The sequence below is a fragment of the Coffea eugenioides genome, chromosome 10 (assembly GCF_003713205.1).
Source record: "Coffea eugenioides isolate CCC68of chromosome 10, Ceug_1.0, whole genome shotgun sequence".
Classification (NCBI taxonomy): Eukaryota; Viridiplantae; Streptophyta; class Magnoliopsida; order Gentianales; family Rubiaceae; genus Coffea; species Coffea eugenioides.
Window position 1 is genome coordinate 31,772,949 of NC_040044.1, and position 17,169 is coordinate 31,790,117.

At 34.9% G+C, this 17,169-nt stretch overlaps 1 long non-coding RNA gene across 6 annotated transcripts; it reads left to right on the forward strand.

Annotated features, from left to right (window-relative positions):
* The first annotated feature begins 5,162 nt into the window (after positions 1 to 5,162).
* Positions 5,163 to 17,169, forward strand: LOC113749232. Of its 6 annotated transcripts, XR_003464504.1 has the most exons (8): positions 5,163 to 5,355; positions 5,450 to 5,590; positions 8,468 to 8,541; positions 9,158 to 9,301; positions 10,141 to 10,305; positions 14,085 to 14,158; positions 14,891 to 14,974; positions 15,991 to 17,169. It is a non-coding gene; the product is annotated as an uncharacterized LOC113749232 (long non-coding RNA). The 6 variants fall into 6 exon arrangements; XR_003464500.1 differs by having other exon boundaries at positions 14,085 to 14,974; XR_003464505.1 differs by lacking the exon at positions 14,085 to 14,158.

Below are 17,169 nucleotides of genomic sequence, written 5' to 3' on the forward strand. Positions count from 1 at the left end.
AAATAAGAAGAAGGTAGATGACTTTAAAGAGAAAGGTGATACCAAAACCGTTTTCAGGAACCCAAAACCGCTTTCATTACTTAAATATGTACATTTTTTACTTTTAGTAGTAGTAAGTTTAATTTAAACATAAGTAAATTTTGTCAAATAATAAGTAAATTAAATTACTCAAATTGTAAATTTCTGTTTCTGACTAAAACTTATCTTTCAGGCATATACTTACTAGTTTTAATTAAAAACTTACTAAAGTTAATATTAATTATTTTAATATAATATTTAAAAAGTCGCTAAAAATTTTGATCTGTCACTAAAGGTAATAGAAACCTATAACAGCAGGTTTCCCTAATATCGTTACCATAACTATAGGCACTATAGCATTGTCCGCCTCCGAGATCATGACATTTTAATCAAATTTCTCCTTTTCATCTTAACTATGTGGAATAACTATAGCTGCATTTAAAAAAAAAAAAAAAACTAAAGAGCAAATTTGTAAAAGGGCAAACTCCAATTTACCCCCTATGATTTAGTATTTTTTTACATAACCTCCCTATAGTTTCAAAAATTATACATAACTCCCTTATGGTTTGGATTAAAACGTCAAAGCGACGGAAATGATCATTCATAACGGAATTACCTAAAATGTCAAAAATGCTTTTATGTAAAGTTGAAAATTACTTATTAACTAATGAGGGTTATGTGTATATTTTGAAAATCATAAAGGGGTTATATGTTAAAATATTAAATCATAAAGAGGTTATATGGTAAAATATAAAAATTATACAGGGTTAGTGCGTCATGTATTTATAACGGTAATTTCGACATTTTCAAAAGTTCCGTTACGAATGACTATTTCCATTACTTTGACACTTCAGTCTAAATTATGAGCGGGTTATGTATAACTTTTGAAACCATAGGGGGATTATGTAAAAAAGCACTAAAACACAAAGGGTAAAATGTAATTTGCCCTTTGTAAAACTATAGCTGCATTTGCCATTGGACAAGCCACTGATTTTCCGAGCATTCCCTACAGGAAAAGAAACTCGATCGAGAAAAATTAAATCTTTGCATTTCATTGTTCATTTTTATCTTTTTCAAAGCTAGTTCCTTCTCCTCTTACACATCTGGAGCTGAAAATATAGGGGGAAAAAATCTTATATTATTAAGAATGTAATTCATGGTGGAGTTATTTTTAAGCTTTGCAATATTGTTTTTATTTATATGGACATCTGAGTTTTTCCACTCATGCTATCATGAAATTACAAAAAAAGTTTATAAATACCTACACGTTTTCTTCATTATATTATTGTCTAATTATGTGTTCGCAATGAAAGGATTAACATACTTTCTTTTCTATAACTTTTGTTTTAATAAGCCACCAAGATCACAGGCAGCAACTTCAGAATTAAAAAAGAGAAGAAAAATAACTTCAGAATTAAAAGAAAAAAGAGAAGAAAAAACCTTAAAGGTTTTTTTTTTCTTCCTGGAATGGGTTTTCAAATAAAGAAGAAATGGAGAATGACATGTGGGTGGAACTCCCAATTTGTTACGGGAAATAATTCTCTTGCACATTGAATGAAAATCAGTTTATTTTGCTTGGTAATATTTTAAATCTTATCCATGTAAAAACACATAATGTTGTATGGGATCATGAATAATGAAAATGAGAATTAATAGCAAATAATTACAATAATGAAATGTTACAGGATCATTATACAAAAAATAAGCCTCCAAACTCGAGTTGCATTTGCTGGAACCATGGGCATCGAGATGAGGTTTTTTAATAGGCAAGATCAGCTCAAGTTTTCATGCCAAGTCTTATATTGGATGGAAGCCTCGATTCATGAGTCTTTCTTGGCCAAAAAACGGTCCATTAAGGGTCTGTTTGGTTGGAAGTAAAATGTTTTCCTTGGGAAAATATTTTCCGTGGAAGTAATTTTCCATGAAAATCATTTCCCTTTCATCATTTTCAGGTGTTTGGTTAGTTTATTGAAAATATTTTCTTACTTCATTTTTCTGGTGTTTGTTTAACTTTTGAAATATTTTCACTTTTATCTCTATCTTTACTTTCTACACATTATAACTACATACTTCTTCCCATGCAAAATAAGAAAATTTATCTCATTGTTTAACTTTAAAAAATCTTGGAGAAAGGTATATATGAATAAAAAATATCTCCTTAAGCAAATAAATAAATTGCTGGCCATTTAGTGTCAAATATCAATCACATGCAATGCTTATTGTGACATATATCTTGCACTCTCACTGCTGAAAGTTTCTCTAGAAAAGAATGTCCCTATTATACATAATTAATTACTAGCATAGGATGAGCAGGATGAGATTTTTTTTTATTTTGAATATACTAGGGGGAGGGTTGGGTGGTACGGGGGAGGGAGTGTAAGGAAGAGGTCTTGAGTTCGAGTCTTCCTGTTTACACTAAAAAAAAAAAAAAGAACATACTGCAAGATAATTTCAGTAAGTTTGGAATATACTACAGGCAAGATGCATGCATTTCGGAAAACAACTTCAGGAAGTTGGGAAGGGAAGTTGTTTTCCATAAAATGAGTGAAAATATTTTACATAGGAAAATGTTTTCAGTAACTTTTGTGCAACCAAACACGGGAAATTAGGAAAATATTTTCCTGGAAAACATTTTCACCCGAAACAAACGGACCCTAAATTGTATACTTGCTATCGTAACTAATTAATGGTCACGTCCGCTGGAAAGCTATCTAATTTTGAAAGGTTTCCTTGCAATTCACTTTATTTTATTATTATTATTTTTTTTTGTAACCCTAACGCCTTGCCTTTCTACTTTCAAATGTAGGTACAATATTCAAACTTTGAATTTGACAGCGAAAAGGACTCTTAGCCACTAAATACAATTTACTTCTTCATTGTGAGGAAACCTAAGTATAAGTTTATCAAGATAAAGAGAATTACAAAAAAGAAAAAAGGAATTTATGTTTGAGGCCAGTCCATTTGGTCTAATTCTGCTTTGTTGTTACAAACTTTGGTAAACAAATTTGGGCAAATTATACTTTACCCCCCTATGATTTAGTGTTTTTGTGCATAATCCCTTTATGGTTTTAAAACTATACATAACCCCCTCATAATTTGAATTAAAGTATCAAAGTAGCGAAATTTGCAATCCATAACGAAGTCACCTGCTAAAATATCAAAAATACCTCTATGTAAAGTTGAAAATTATTTATTAATCACAGGGGAGTTATGTGTATATTTTGAAAATCATAAGAGAGTTATATGGTAAAGTATTAAACCATAAGGAGGTTATGCGGTAAAATATAAAACCATACAGGGGTTAGTGCGTCATGTATATTACGTTTATATATTTTGATCATTTCAATCATTTTAATTTTTAAACAAGGGTAATTTCGATATTTTTAAAAGTTCGTTACGAATTATCATTTCTATTACTTTGATACTTTAATTCAAACTATGAGAGGGTTATGTATAACTTTTGAAACTATAGGGGAGTTATGTAGAAAATACTAAACTATAGGGAAATAAAATGTAATTTGCACGACAAATTTGAACCAGCGGTCCATTTGCGTCGTCTATAATTCAGGTATGTCAATTGGTCATGAAATGAGCGATTTTCACCAAATTCCAGATAGTGGAAAAGAGAAATAGAGAGAGAACGAAAAACGACAATAATGTTTGCTTGCTTTCATCGATTGACATGCATTTGGAAGAGATACGGTGTGCAGAAGTTTGTCACTAACAACCGTTCAGAACAGTTCAGAACAGTGTAATATTTTTTTAAACAGATTATAATTGTTTCTTAATTGCTTGTACACGCTTATAACAAGAGTATGATATTCTATTACTCTTGATGTGAGTCCCATACATAATAATTGTGCATCTATTATGAAGTTTTATAAATAATTTACATAGAGTCACAAGATATTCAAAAAGCATTATATCGTTGGATTGTCAGTGCCCTAGGTGGAAACGTTGGTTAAGATGTAAATCGATCAAGTTTAGTCGTCTGCATGGAGTTGGAACTGCAGTGGATAAAATTACCACAATGTAATATTAATTAATGAAAGTCTTCAAGGCTCCAAAAAATTAAACCATGAGGCAACAAAAATAGTTTTTGTTTGGTAATTGTGCTTTCAATTCCTTTAGCCAGTAACAGCAATTTTCAAACCATACCGGTTATGTATCTGTATCATATCATTCAGGAAAAATTGACGACAAATTATCCAATTTGAAGGCTCCCCCTTCCCCGGCCCCAAAAGATAGAATAAAACAAAATGCACACACATTTATGGTGCTTATTCACAAGGAAATTTGGACCAAGTTTCGTCCACAACTTAACTGCTACAGTGTACATTTACACATAAATGTGTACGTTTGGAGTATACACAATTACGCGACGCTTCGCATGGTATTCTTCCTCTGGTTAGTGCCAAAGTGTAACAGATCTGTGATTTGTGCACTAACGATCAAACTTTAATTTGCAAAATTGACAAAAAAAAAAATTATATATGCTTATTGTACAAATACCTCAAATTAAAAAGTTCTTGGATTACGCTAATACTAAATACATGTAAGCAATTCTCTTGTATTCTTACATGCTTCTAATGAAGATATTTGTGTGTAAAATTAAAATTTTAGTAGTAGTGGTATGATTTATTGCATATATTGTAGTGCGAGAATTTCACATCTGTCAACAACGCATATAAACAAAATCTAAAACTATAAATTAAGTTTCAACTTTAACAAAATATATCTAATGGCCTATCTCTTGCATTGGTCTAAATTTTATCTCCTATTTTGGGATTTCTAGAATTTTGGTATGATCTCCTCTCTATCTCTGGTCTTTTTATAGTTAAACATATTTTCAAGATTGGCCAGAGAAGTAGTTTGGGATCCAAGAAGACAAACGAAAGTGTAGGGATTAAAACTTTGGTGTGACTTTAAAAATACTTGTAAAACTTAAGGGACCTGTGTGAAATTACTTATGACTCTGCCATGAAAATTATCTGTGTTGCCGATCGAGCTTAACAGGCCATTACGGCATTGCCTTTGAATTATCCATTAGATTAGACCAAATTGGTTGACCCGGAATGAGGCAGTTAAGGATGTGGTGGTTATACGCGCACGAGTCTTATTCCACGCCTTTAACTGCAGAAGATGAGGGCTCCAGGAACTCCAGCCAGCTCGAGTTCTCAAATTAAAATGCCCTAAAACTCCTGCCATTCCGGAATTCGCACGGTCGAATAAATGCATTTGGTTGGATACATAGAGTCATTCTTCTTCTTCTGGATACATTCTCTTCTTCTTCTTCTTCTTCTGGAGCCGTAGAGCCGTAGAGTCATTCCAAAATAGGTGATTCTTCTTCTTTTGGATACATTCTCACCCCTGGGTCCTGCTTTTAGAGTCATTCTGATTGACGCTAATCAATTGAATTCTCGTGTGATAGGGCATCATGGATTTGAAACGACTCGATAATAGATTGATATGCGGAGACGTGGGATTTTGCAAAACTGAAGTTGGTCTTCATGTCATATTCTGTGTGGTCTAGCATCCAGAGGTCAAGGTTGGATTTCAAATTAGGTTTCAGGTACTTTTGGGTATTCCAAAGTTTTTTTTTTATCCGGTTATCTGGCTAGTGAAGATATCACTCTTGCTTGGATGAAGAACGACGATTTTACTGCTCATTTTCATTCAGTTTTGTTCTTGAATTAAAGTTTGAAACTAAGAGCAGGAATTTTCACCTTATGCTATGCTGGAATACCTTCTGAGGCCAACTGTAGGTTTGTGTGCTGAAGACTCGAGTGTCTAATATTAGCATTAAGTGTTTGATGATTTAATTGGTTTGGTATCAAAATTTTGAAGGAATTAATAGGGATGTCTAAATCCTATCTCTTTATATTGATTTCAATTTGTATTATCTAGTGATTTCTTCTTCTTTTTTCAAGCGATAGTTTGATACTGATTTTTCAACCTGCAAATTAAATGAAATCGATATGCAAAATCCTTGAATGTCGTAGACAACAAGTGCTATGTAATTGTTTAATTTTGATGAACAGAAACTACATAACATTTGATCAGTAAGATCACAATCACTCCTAAACAAAGAATCTTCTCCAAAACCAATGCTGGCTCCAAATCCTGTCAGCAATCTCGTCTACCGGGATGCCTGTGGTCTCTGGTACAAAGTAGAAGATGATGACTCCTTTAGATAAAGCAATGATAGACATAAAAATAAAAACCCAAATGGCCAATCCACAAAACAATCGTAATGTGATCTGGCTCATCACCACAACCGTTGCTACATAAACACTACTCTCACAGGCTTTCCCTAAGGCCTTGCCCTCACCATGGTAGTCGTCATCAATCCAACCATGAGGGGCTGAGATGATGCCATAGCAGAGGACACTAACAGCTACCATAAACAAGAAAAGGATTGAATCAGGCTTACTTAAATGGTAATTAATATTCCCATCTAAGTAGAAAACAAGCCAGATGCAGAACTGTAACACAAAAGGAGAATTTATTAGTATAAATATAATTAGATAACAAAAAAGAAAGATGTGAAAATGGAATGTAGAAAATACAATAAGATACGAGCACCTGTGTAGTAGATATCATGATGCATGATAAGATCAGGGGAATCCTGCGTCCAACTCGATTCAGGAAGTAGGTAGACGCACCAAATGCAAGAATGATGAATATGCTGGCACAAAGAGGTCCTAGAAAGACCTGGTGCGATGTGTAACCTAGCGACTCTAGGAGCATTGAACCAAAGAAAATCAATGAACTCGTCCCAACAAGCTGCTGAAGAAGCTGTGCAACTGAACAAATGACCAACACAGGACGACTCCGATGGTGAGTGACATCCCTCAATTGTTCTGTATCCTGATGGCCATCCTTTGCCATTATAGCAAGCTCTATCTCGACTGCGTTATCAGATCTCCTTAGCCTACTAAGCTCTCTGGTGGCTCTCATCCAGCTTCCATGTTGGAAGAGCCACTTTGGAGTCTCCTTGGTATAGCATGATACCAGCAGTAGAGCAAAAGCTAGCGGGATCAGCATGCCATAAGATAGTCTCCAACCCCAATTGGGGAAATAAGAGGCAGTGTAATTGACCAACCATGCCAGTACACTACCTAATGACATCATGTACTGAAATAGCAGGTCAATCCAACCTTTGGAGACTGGTGGTGCAATCTCTAAGTAAACCATGGGTATAACCTACAAGTTATTTAGAAAGGTCACTTCACATCTTTCTTTTACAGATTAAAAATAAACAGAAGACCATCTGAGAAAAGTAGTTGAGGAAGTAAGGTACCTGGAGCATGACACCAACTCCTAATCCTAGGCATATCATGCTAGTAGCTGCAAGGCCAGTCGAAGGGAACCACGTGGATATGCAGGCTCCCACAATACAAAAGCCAGATCCAAGTACCAAAATTGGCTTGCGGCCCCAACCGCAAGCCAAGAATAGACCCAACCAGATCCCTGGCAATGCTGACAATGGAATTAATGCTAGGAAGAGCAGTAGCCAAGGGTTAGTGTAGATGCAATAGTCAGTTTCCACAGCTTTCTTCTTTGCTGTGAAAATGCGACTAGAAAACTGCCTTAAAAAGGCATCCATCTTAGGCAGACCACCTGAAAATGAGCAATAGATCACATTGTTAGTGTGCATCACGACAAATATTTTTCTACTAATATGCAACAATAAAGTGACTAGCATAAATAATGTGCATATGAGGTGGGCTAAAGTATTAATTTTCTAAACGTCTAGTGGATGCCCCAAGAATAAGACTTCACAAATCTTTTTGAAGTTTCCCGACTTGTTTTTAAGAATCAAATGGACAACAGAGGTTTCCCAAGATCAGTCAAAGGCGCATTCAAAATGTCAACAGAGATGAGTGAAAATTAAGAATTTTGACTTGAGCATGTAATAAGTAATCTATCAGCTCAATTTTCCTTTTTTTTTCCAGAAATAAAAACAAATGGATTCACTTTGCATACTTTAAATCTTTGGGAAAAATAAAGGGTTTATCTTCATTCATTTAGTCTTTATGTTCTTGTTGTACTGCATTGGATATTCATTTGTTGCTAATTCTGATGTTCTTGTTTTGGAAATAATCGCAACGATAATAATTGTAGTAAGAAATTCAATTGTCTTCTGGTTTGCTATACGAATTGACCTAGAGATGCCATGGTTTGGTCATTTGAATGGGTAAAGGAAGATTCCTTTATGAGGTCTCAGTAAGCCTTGCTTTTAAGTTTGCCCATTCTGAAAATTGGGCAAAAAAGGAAGTAGGACAAGCACAAAAAGCTAGGGCTGTTAAAAGAACTATGAATTCATAATAAGAATATCAGAGTTGAAAGCAAGGTGGAAAAAAGACATTGATTGTGGTCAAGGATTACTTTAGATATATCAACTACGTGCTTTGATACTTGAACCCACCAATCTTCCTTTTATCAGGTTATGATAAGAAGGCAATGAGCTGAGTTTCATGTGAATATTCCAGCCCTCGCAAGCTTGATGCTATGCCTATGGTAAGATTATTGTATTTAAGCTTTTTGAATTTTGTAACCTCTGAGCTTCAAATATTGTATAGTCCTCACTGATACTTGTCGATCTGAGATCAATTTTTATAGGATTGTCAGAAAACTGTAAAGTTGAAAATGAAATCTACTGTGTCAAAAGATGTTGATGCATCACAAAAGGAAGTGAACAACAGGAAACATGATCAAATGTATAAATTTCCAGTCTAAACTTACACAGACATGTCGGATATGCTCTGCATCTTTTGCTATTGTAGGGAATATGTTACCACTTTATGTTCAAGTATCTAAATTCAACATAATTGTTGAAGTCAAATTTGGCCAACTGATGAATAATTCTAACTTCACATAGTTCTTAAAGTGCATAAAGTTGTTAAAATGCACCATTGATTTGTTCATAAACTTACTCTATTGGCCTACACCCTTCTTTGTCAATATGTATGCTCATGTGCTATGTAAACTTTCTAACCTAACAGTCAAATTTCCCATTTTTAACATAAAGAGACTAAAACGTCATTTGTTTGCACATGCTCTCTGTAGAAGCACATTTACTAATTTGGTCATTGAATTAGAAGTTTCAATACTGATGCAACTGCGTTTGATGTAGGGAATTTCTTGATTTTCAAGTGCATACCTACACCTAAAGTTTCTTTAACTGGCTTATGTTACAAGAAGATGTGTGCAGTTCGAAAAGTTCAGCCAACCAACTGCATAAAGCAGTGACAGCAATTAATGCTCAGTTCTTTTAAAGGTGGAAATACTGAGAACTATAGCCTCTCTGGCAGCTAGAAAATTGATACACAGAATTTTGATTAGCATTTTATTACATGTTTATAAGCTTTACTGACTATTTCCCATCATGTTACACTGGAAGAGCAAGCTTAGGAGATTCGATCTAGGAGAGAATAGTTGACCATTACTTTCACATTGATTGTATGTGGGACTTAACTATAGAACACAAGATTTGAGGCATCTATAGTAATCTAGAGAAGAAAGTTGAATTTGAATCAATTTGATACATGATTAATGCTGTTGGCTTGAATAGTGGTCTGCTAAAGTTACCATACTTTTGTTGCATACAGCTTTGTGGATACACAAATTATATTTACTAATGGAGGTCTTGATGCTAGGAAAAACTTGGAACCAAGTTTGTACTAATGTGGTTTTTAAGCCTTTTTATTCTTGTACAAGTAATCTATCTGCTCTTCCAATAGCAAATTGTTTAACAGTAACATTTGAGCAATGGAATCCCTCTAACATTTGGTTTTACACTTGTGAGCTCTTCTTTGTTCTTCCATTTCCTCCTTAACTTGTCTTCTGTTATTGTAGATTTCTTTTCTTATAACCTATTTGGGGCAAAGTCAGCAATCTGAAAGCAACTCAAGCTTTCTCACTTTATCTTTGAGCTTCAGTATATCTTAAATGGAACTACTTTAGTACATCACGACCAGAGAAATCTACCTTGAAATTTTTCATCACATGCGGATCCAGAAAAAATTCTTTTGATTGCTATACCACCCTTGTAAAACAATAGATAGGAAAGTCATCATCACAAACTAAGGCTGATTTTTGTACATTAAGTCTATTTAGGGGATGGCAGCTGAGGCTTAATTGTGGGACGGAGGGGAGATTTGGTGGAGGAATGGTTTGTACTTCGCTATTGGGGCATGATAGGAGAGGAGGAGGTCAAATATTTGCAGTAACAAGTTGGTTGAGGAAACTCTAAATAGGGAGATGGACAGAGCTGCTGGATAAGTATGCTTCTTTTAAGTGGAAAAAATTTCATATTGCACGCATTAATTCTTGATGCATGAAAACCTAAAATTTTAGTTCTAGTTAACCAAGTTATTATAGTGAATTTGCATCTTATCTATTGTCAGGACATGTTAACTCGCATTTTTATTCCTATTGCATGTTTTGGACACTGGATTTTTCTGTTTTTGCTTGGATTAATGAATTAAATATTAAAGTATATCTGTTGCAGCTGGTCAGAGGAAGCAAAATGAGTCAATTTCCAGGTTCAGAGTTTGAGAAATTTCATTTTCTGTGACATTTCATTGAATTATAATTTAAAAGTTCTCTTGAACTTAATAAAATTTTGGAGGGTCGGGAGATTTCGCTTATGGGTAAATTTAGTAGTTGACCAAGAGAACCCGTTCTGTCTCCTTTCGATTGGGAATAACTTGGTTTTCATATTAGGACCTTGTAACTCACAAAAATCTGTCCTACTGATAAATCTTGAAGGCTGGTATTATTAGAAACTCTGGTACAAACATAAATTCTTTTTATCCTTTGATTTTTGGCAAAGACAGACATAGGTAACTTGCATAAAGTAAATTTTATGATTTTACAGTTAATTAGTCCATAGAATATAAAAATTACTCTTTCCATTTAGTTGTAATGTTGTCACAAGAAGCGGGTTTTGTCCTTCACACTGAACTCTCTCTCTCTCTCCCCCTCTTAGTCTCTGTCCATCTCTCTCTCTCTCTCTCTCTCACACACACACACACACTTTATCTATCTCTCTGTCTCTCTGTCTCTCTGGTGTAGGCTAAAATAGAGTTGATTGAAGTGTGAAATGACAGATAAACATGGGTTTTACTTAGTTCTTGACAAGGATGTCTTGAAGATGATTCAAAACAGTTAATGCTATATATCTTAATAGTTCTTTAGTTTCTAAATGCCTGTACAAATTTGCATGCATAATTTTATGACTTGGACATTCTTTGTGCTTTGCTTTGAATCCTTGACCAATAAGACAGGAACAAATTTTTATCTTCATAATGTGTGAGGACAGTTTAATCTTCATCTTGAATCCTAATGCGTTCATGAGATGTTTTGTTGGAACTTGTATTATTTGGGACTACAGTAGGAGATTAACTTGATAAAATAATAGGAAGGTGGAAAAACGATTCAATTCCTACAAAAAGCAGAGTGGAACTGGGAAAGTGAAATAGTAGTATGATGCTAGAAACACTTGAGATTGGTAGTAAACACTTTCTTCTGGCTTCAAAGTTTGTTCTTCATGTCAAAGGTGCTTTTGGCCCTCTAGCCTCGGCAAGAACAAGGGACAGGATATTAACAGCAGTAACATGTCCATTTCTGGATCTGAAGTAAATCCCTTCGTCGAAAATCGAGTGAGGAGTCTGACTGTGCCTCTAAAACTCCAGTTAGTTTTAAAGTAATAAAGGTATCAAAGGGGGAATTTACAGATAAGGCAGATTGTGGGAAGGGGCTCTAGATCTTGGTTAGGGATGGGCTTGGGGACGGAGAGGAGAGGTGTATGGTTGTAATCAGCTGGTCTTTTGGCGACTCTTTAGATTCTCAAAATGGAAGGGTGTTCAATGTAATGGATAAGTAATTGACTGGGGACTGAATAAATTGAATGCTTTATTCTTTAGAACAATTCATCCAATCATTTAATCTTCTTAGTTTGTCGATACCAACTACCATAATTGACAACAATAAGAATTAGTGCCAATATGTGTCTAATGTATTTAAGACATTTAATTGCATTTTAGCTGATAAGTTACTGAAGATCAATACTTGTTGGAAAGGTGGTGTTGCTTAAGTTGATAGCTGTAACTTGATGCGACTTGCCACAAAGACATGGTACTTGATTTGGTTTAGTTTATATTGCCTAGATGATATCTTGTTGTCAAGTGCATCATGCAGGAAAGTAGTAAAGTATGTATGGCATCACTGTCTTTTCTAAGTCGTAATGAAAATCTAAAAATTCAAAAAATTCAGGCCTGAACTAGTTTAGATTGATAAAGTGAAATGTCTTTGTGCAGTAATTTGTAGGCTGAGATTTTATTAGCATTGAGTCAAATTTGGCAAGACCTACAACAGTGAAATGTCTTTGTGCAGTAATTTGTAGGCTGAGATTTTATTAGCATTGAGTCAAATTTGGCAAGACCTACAACATTTTTAATCACTATTGAAAGGCCAGTGTGCTAATTGAAAAACAAAGAGAACTGCAATAAAGTTGAATGAAATTACTGAACTTTCAAAGGCTGAATACTAACAAACCTGTGAAGCTCAGTGCATAACCAATCATCAGTCCACCGATAATGGTCAGAAGTAGGCATTCAGCTGTTGGTGCTACATTCTGTTCATCTCCATGGTCATCTTCCTGAGACTTCATTATACAAATAATTAGCCAATACAGATTGATTTTGGTCTTGGTAAATTCAAACTGATTGGAAAAGTGAAAGTTCGTATGCAAGATTTAGTTTTTGTACCTGTCTGCTAGGGGGGCTGGAAGAAAGGACCTGAGAGGTATCACTCTGAGCCCGCCCTATTTCACCTTCCTGGTTTGTAAAATATGATACTAGTTAAGCATTTTGACTGGAGTGAGACGGATTAATTGTATTTGGTCGCCCCATTTATATCATTTTACACGTTACATTCCAATTTTAGTAGACATATTAAATCCAAATATGAGATAGAAATAACCATCTCCAATATAATAAAATACAATTGCAAATGCAAGGACAAAAAAAAAATTACAATCCAACATTTGATGGCTTCTTTGGATTAATGGAGAAAAAATTTCCAAAAATGCTAAATTCTAAATCAACTAAAGGGTGTCTTTGGGTCCATGGGATTGGAATTGGAGGCCCTAATTCGAAATCTCCTGTTTGGGTATTGAATTCTTTAGCTGAAAATTGGTGCTTTTATCTTAACTCTCTTCAAGACTTAAACTTTGGGATGATTAGATAGCTTTAGTAATAAATTATGTGCTGAATCTCTATTGAAACTGTAACTTCACAATTTGGGATTGGATGGGCAAACTGGAGTTTAGGCTCAGGGATATTTTTTTCCAATTATTTTTTGGATTTATCTATGCATTTATGTCTTAATTATTTTTCTGTTAGAATTTGCTATTGGCCATGGCATGGTCTTGTGGACGTGTCATAGGAATTATGCCCTTCTTGGACAGTGTTTAGTAAAGTTTATCCTAAAAGGATTACCTATTATTTGTGAGTCGATCGGGAACCAAGTTGCAACCATTGTGTGACTAGAAGCGGACTCTTTTTTTCTGAAAATGTTTAGCTTTCTAATAGGTAAAATAAGTTGAAACTTTCTGGAGATAGTTATCAGTTAGGTTATTTGGTTGTGCGGACATGAATCTCTAACATTTTGCCAAATGCAGACCATTTCTAAGGCTCTGGCCAGAGCAACCAAGCATTTGACAAGATAACTGCTTAGATAAAGCTGTCAATTTTTTAGAAAAAGATCAAACTTTTCTTACTTCACCTCATTTAATTTGGTTATCATTATTGTAACTTGTGCACGTTCAATTGTTTTCAATACTCGTCTTTACCATATTGTTTGCTCCATACTGCTCCTCTTTATTCAATAAAGGGGATTTAATAGGAAACTTTAATGTAGTAGTTTATGAGGTATTCTATGCATGTTGCTATGCCTTAAAATTTTTATCTGTCAATAAGTCATGGTTATGCCACGGTTGGCTGGATGTGTCTAGTCACGATGAGCTCTACCTTAATGTTGAAATTGTGGTTGTGCAGATTTTGTCATCACATGTTTCCCTTCAACTGATGAGTGGTTAGAACTGAGTAATCTTAACTGGGAACAATAGCAGGTCCACAGTTCATGCTCTTTACAGCTTTTTCTTAGTCTGCAGCTACAGGTGTATGGTCTGGAGTCTCTAGGTTGTCACTCAGGTGTTAGATCTTGAGATCTGGATTTCAAATATTATTGTATTCAGGAGTTTGCTCCTATGTAAAATCTGAAGACTGTATAGTTGTAGCAGTAGGATTTTTCACATAAAAGTTGAAGCCAACCGCCTGTTGGTATTTTTAGACGTGATTGGTCGGTGTGATTTAGTTTCAAGGTTATAGGGAGCATTGTGTATCTGATGGTTTTTCTTTCTTTTTTATGTTTCTTTTGGCAAGGTATCTGGGGCAGAGTGAGGTATAAAAGTGGATGAAAATCTATATTTAACCCAAAAGATGAAAGTATATGCTTCTAAATCTTACCTTTCTGTGACCAGATTATCTCAACCTTGTATAGTCTAACAGACTGAAAAGACACGATGTCAAATCGAATTTGGTGAGCTGTAAATCTGATGAATCATGTGAATTTGCAGGACCTCGAAATCCCAGGGGTTACAGTGTTAACTAGAGGGGATAAACTTGTAGAGAAGTGTTAGTTGACTGAGCTCAAGAATATGCCATTTTTGGTTGGAATTGCAGAGCATTGAGAAAGATGAAAATTTTGAGCAGTGGATAGAGAGAATCAAGAAAAACTAACAAAAAATGTGATTAGAACGTTGAGCAATTTCAGTTTGTTCACTTTACGTTTTCATTGTCAGGGAGATCCTTGAAAATGATGGCAGTATAATTGCCGGAAAGTAGCCACCCATGACATGGATGATGGTTCGCTGTTATTGAAGCAGGTATTTTTCATGCTCTTACTTTCTCTATCCTAATATGCCAATATTACTCATTGGATATGCCAACAAGGCATACATGTGTAATTAATGGGTCATGACTCAACGTGAACATGAAACATTGCTATGGCCATGGCATGGTCTTGTGGACATGTGTAATTAATGGGTCATTTCAGTTGAATGGACATGAATCTCTAACATTTTGCCAAATGCAGACCTTTTTTAAAGCTCTGGCCAGAGCACCCGAGCACTTGACAAGATAACTGCTTAGATAAAGCTGTCAAGTTTTGGAGGAAAAGATCACATTTTTCTTACTTTACCTCATTTAATTTGGTTATCATTCTTGTTAACTTGTGCTCATTCAGTTCTCTCCAATACTCCTCTTTACGATACTGTTTCCTCCTTATTTGATAAAAAGGATTTAAAAGGAAACTCTAGGTTGTCACTCAGGTGTTGGATCTTAAGATCTGAATTTCAAGTACTATTTATATTCAGAGGAGTTTGCTCCTATGTAAAATCTGAAGACTGTAAAGTTGCAGCAGTAGGATTTTTCACTTAAAAGTTGAAGCCAACAGCCTGTTGGTATTTTTGAGGCAGGGTTAATTCCACTTTGCACCCTTTAACTATACCCAAATTTTCACTTTGGTCCCTAAACTTCAAAATGGGACACTTTAGTCCCTAAATTATAAAATTTGTTGTACTTAAGTCCCTAAAATATAGAACTTGTCCATTTTAGTCCCTAAAATATAAAATTTGTCCCAATTTAGTACCTTAAGTACACCCACTTGGCATAAAATCTGTCTCACTTCCTTAATGATGTTACTTAAGTGGGACAAATTTTATGGTTTAGGAACTAAAGTGTCCCATTTTTAAGTTTAAGGACTAAAGTGGAAATTTAGGTATAGTTAAAGGTTGTAAAGGGGAAATAACCCTTTTGAAGCATGGTTGATTGGTGTGATTCAGTTACAAGGTTGTAGGGAGCATTGTGGACCTAATATGTATTTCCTCGTCTTGAATTACAGGCTGCTTTTACTTCTCTCCCAAAGGACAGAGGCCTCTAATGCTCAATCTTTGTATGACGTTTATTTGTCAAGAGGTGAAGATGATTATAGTAGGGCTATATAATCTGTAATGTGATTTTCCCCTTCTTTTTCTTACCCCAGGATCTGCCTCCCCTTCTTTTATTTTTGGCATCATTTTGGGAATTGTGATTAATTGCAAGGTGTTCCTTTTACTGTTATCTCTAAACAATGCCTGCAAATGATGAGTAGCTCTCTTACAAGGTTAGTCAGCTTAGATTGTTCCTTAGATACTTTGAAGTTCTTCACATGGTACTATATGAAAAGCTTTGGCATGTAATCTGGTTTCTTGAGTTTTATGTGAAGACATGATTTGCTACAATTGCATGTTTTCCTTCAGAGGGTTGATGTTTAGCCACTCGTGGATGTGTTCAGTTTGATTTATCTTATATCGAATAATGATTAAGGCTATTGATATTGTTTTGTGCATAATGTTCATTCAAAAGCTCTTCATCCCAAAGCCTACGTGCCTCCATTTGGATCTTTTTGACATTTTATTTGGTTCTCTTGCTGTTTTGCCAGCAGGATAGCTTGATATCTACTTAAATATTGTTTGGAAGTTGTCCATCCACCAAAGCTCTTTGCATGCAGGTGGCCTAAGATTGTTTTAGGATCATATTGGTTTGCATCTTGGTTTACAATCTCGCATTGACAAAATCTGATATGAATTGTAACATTCATGTCTTCATGTCTATGTTTGATGTCTGATGTCCAAAACTCCTATTCATGTCATTCTCCTATTGATTAAGGAAGTTGGCGATCTTTGATGGCGGTAACAATGAATTGTAGAGGAGGATTAATAAGGGACCCTTCAGTGGATTTTGAAGAATTTATTCAAAGAGTTGATGCCTGCACCAAGAAGTCAACAATGAAATGAGGCTACATAGACAGGAGTTTCCAACTAATTGTTCCCTAGATATGATTAGTTGGGGTCCAGATATTACTAGTTGAGGATAGAGCCCTGATAATATTCATCACCAATCCCAAAATTGTCATATAATGCTTACAGACAGGATGTGGTTTAGAGTGAATGCACCTTGTTTTTATGTTCGTACATTGCTGTACTTTTATTCTGTACATTTCGACCGTGGAGTTCTTCCAAGATTGGAATCTATTATCTGA